This window comes from Pinus tabuliformis, chromosome 6 (assembly GCF_031772625.1).
Source record: "Pinus tabuliformis cultivar Carrire ecotype Pingquan chromosome 6, CPIR1, whole genome shotgun sequence".
Lineage (NCBI taxonomy): Eukaryota > Viridiplantae > Streptophyta > Pinopsida > Pinales > Pinaceae > Pinus > Pinus tabuliformis.
In genome coordinates this window covers 324,558,700-324,562,319 of record NC_142292.1, presented here as the reverse complement: position 1 = coordinate 324,562,319, position 3,620 = coordinate 324,558,700, and the positions used below count along the sequence as shown (strand labels likewise).

Here is a 3,620-nt window from a genome sequence, read left to right as displayed (position 1 = left end):
CTTGCCATAAACCGCAACCGATTCAAAGCATTTAATTGCTGGAGAAAAGCTGGTTGACAATCCAGAGTGGGCATTAAGGAATTCGGTTGAGGTGGCCTTCTATACAGGCTAAATCCATGGAGTAGTTGCTGAAAAATTGCTTGTATTCAATTTGCATGCCGGTGACGGATTCTACACAAATTAATGACCGTAATAGCTTTCGACTTCTATTTCTTCGGAGGGGTGACCTTGCAACTTCCGCAATAAATTTCCAAAAGGCTATTTCGCAGTTGAGTGACACTAGAATTTGCAGAGGGCAAGAGGCTTTTTGGCAGTGTGTCGTCGAGGCTTGAAGAGTAGAAGCCATTCCAAAATTTGAGCTAGTTGAGCAACAATTGAATCTGCAAAGGGCGATTTGGCTGGGGAGTGAAAGAAGAATTTGCAAAGGGCGAGAGGCTTTTCGGCAGAGTCTGTCGTCGAGGCTTGAAGAGTAGAAGCCATTCTTCGCGAAAGAGCCCGGCCTCGCAAGCGAACAAGATGGCAAGCAATAAGAAGGGCGAGAGGAAGAGATGTGAGCAACAAGAAGCTAAAGCTGCAAATGATCCCTCTTCCACGCGAGGAGATGATAAAGTATCGAAGTTGACCGACCTCAATCAAATCCTTGTGAAAGTAATCACTGGCTTAAGAGAAGAAAAAGCTCCTCAGAGGAATAAAAAATGGCCGCCTGTTTTGGGTTTGAGAAAATGGCTGTCAGGATCAGAGAATTTGATCCTAAGAAGGATGTTGAGAAAGTTGAGAAGCTAGAGTTACAGTGTGAAGTGGGGCAGAGTGGGGAAGTTTCTCCTTTCACGAATTTAATGGGCGACCCATTCTGCAGGGTCCATCATAGCCCGGCTTATATAATGCTGGTTGCTGAGATTGGACAGCAGAGAGAGATCGTGGGACTAATCAGAGGCTGCATCAAAACTGTTGTGTGTGGTAGAAACGTTCCGACTGAAGACGCGCTGAAAGAATCTTCGCATCCCAGATATACAAAAGCAGCCTACATTCTTGGTCTTCGAGTCTCGCCAAGGCACAGGCGTTTGGGAATTGGGTTGAAGCTAGTCCAAACACTTGAAGCATCGTTGAAAGAAAATGGAGTTGAGTATGCATGCATGGCCACTGAGAAGGATAATAATGCATCTATCAAGCTTTTTACAGAGAAATGCAATTTTTTTTTAAGTCCAGAACACCAGCCATTCTAGTCCACCCCGTCCATGCCCACTCCAAACGAACGCCCTCGTTAAAATCTTGAAGCTCAACGTTGAACAGGCCTAAGCCCTTTACAGGCATAGGCTTGGTACCAGGGAATTCTTTCTCGCGGACATTGGGGCAGTGGTGAGCTTGGTGCGATTTTTGCTTACCGTTTGTTGTTTTTTTTTTTTTTTTTTTATTTACAACTAAAAAATATAAAAAAATCAACATAAATAATAAATTAAAAATATTTGTTTTTAATTTGTTATTTAAATAAAAAAAAAATTGTGTTGTTTGTTATTTAAATAAAAGTAAAAAATATTTTGTGTTGATTTATTATTTTGGATAAAAAATAAAAATCAAAACAACACAAAATAATTTTAATTTTTAATTTTTAATAAAAAAAGAAAATTTTCTTATTTTTATTTTATTTTTAATTAAAAAAAAAAACAACTAACCTCATTTTAGTAATAAAATTTTGTTGATTTTATAATTTAAAAAAAAAAAAAAAAAAAAAAAACATTTCAACTTAAATAATAAATTTAAAAAAAAATTGTTTTTTTTTTTTTTAATTTGTTATTTAAAAAAATTCTAAAGCAATAAATAAAATCAACATAAAAATAAAAAATAAAAAAAATTAGGTTTTCATTTATTTTAATATTTTTCTTTTTAAAATTTGTTGTTTACAAAAAAATATAATAAAAAAATTATACAAAAAAAAAATAATTAAAAACAATAAAAAAAAATAATTAAAAAAAAAGTTCACAAAATTCACATAGCTTTGAAAATAAAAAAAAAATGGAATACTTGGAAACAAATTTCACAAATCGCTTTATCAAACATTGGAGGATTAACTCATCACATCTTTCAGTTGTATGCTTTATGATGCACTACTATGCAGAACACAACAGACAATTCTAATGTCTATCTTTTTGCCCAGTACATTTCATGAGTTATCTGACACAAACAGGGAGTATTATTTTTCATGGTTGTGTTTAGGAATGGATTGAAATTGATATCATGAATTGAGTTACTTTCACCACTTTGATTTTTCCTAAAGCTGTTTTATTTGGTATGAAATTTTTGTGTAAGAATCATGAAAAAAATGCGCAATTATTCTTGAACAAACTTATGTTTTCTATCTGCCAAGTTTTTTACAGGTTACAGGATAACAAAGTGATCATTAAGGAGATTGAGTGTGACGACAATTAGTCTTCCAAAGACTAAATTCATGAAAAATTCTGAAGAAAAATCCATGTCCACAACCACTACCTTCCACCTCCCTTTCTGAAAAAGATTTTGAATTCCACCAATCATACATCCATAAGGCGTGACACTTCCATATCCATTTTTCACAGCAAGAGTTCTTATTTCATACACCATGCATTTCCTTACATCCATTCCTTACAAGCATATTGTCATTTTCCATGTCATTACCATTCCCCTTCATTTCCGCCAATAAAACCCTGCTTGAGTCAAAGTCCTAGAGTCTAAGTATCATTGAAAAAACACCTAGAGGCTTGCATGCCTTAATGGCAAGTACTCTTGCCAATGAACAATGGGAGTACATTAATATCCCTTGTTCGTTGGATCTTGTAGGTGACTCGACCACGACAAATTTATTCGTACCTACAAAGATGTGTTAGGCATCCTGACTCCCATTGGAATCAATGGTGGGAGCTCTTGTGTTGGCTAGGGGCATTCATTAATGGCCACTAAGTCAACAACTTCTTGCTATGTTCGACATCAACACATTTAATCACATAGTAAGATTTGTGCCATCAAGCGTTGAAGACTTGAAGACCCATATTTTGTAGCAGATGAAGCCAATTTCTTTTCATTGTTTTTCAGTTTGTCATCACTTGAGGACAAGTCAATCAATAAGGCTGGGAGGGAAATGTAACATCTATATTTTGTATAACTTCCAAGCCTTATAGATTTTCAGCCATATTTAGCAGACTCATCAGATTCATCATCCAGCAGCAGATACGACTTTCAGCCATGTTCAGCAGACTCCTCAGATTCATCATCTAGTAGCAGAGGATCTAACAGCCGATACGATAATACAGATCCATCTTTCATCCACAACTTGAAGAAGAAGCTTCAGAGCAGAATTGTGGCAGCTGAACATGCATGATTCATCCATGATTTTCCCAACCAAGTAAAGAGGACTATGAACAACAGTCTTTGCCGCCACACGTGCACAACTCTCATCCATTTTTGGAAGGGTAAGTTAAGGTATGATATTTTCTAACTTTTAACCATTAAATTCCTTGAAAAGTTAGAATAATAATTTTTGGAAAAACTTCACTTCCTTTCCCCTTTCTTTCCCCATTTCACATAACTATCCAAACCATCTGTTTAAGGGGAAAGATACATTTACATACATGCTTTGTCACATTCATATT

General features: G+C 35.5%; 1 pseudogene; it reads left to right on the top strand.

The window, feature by feature from the left end:
- The first annotated feature begins 695 nt into the window (after positions 1-695).
- Positions 696-3,349, top strand: LOC149258608 (putative N-acetyltransferase HLS1-like pseudogene; annotated as a pseudogene).
- Positions 3,350-3,620: the final 271 nt, after the last annotated feature.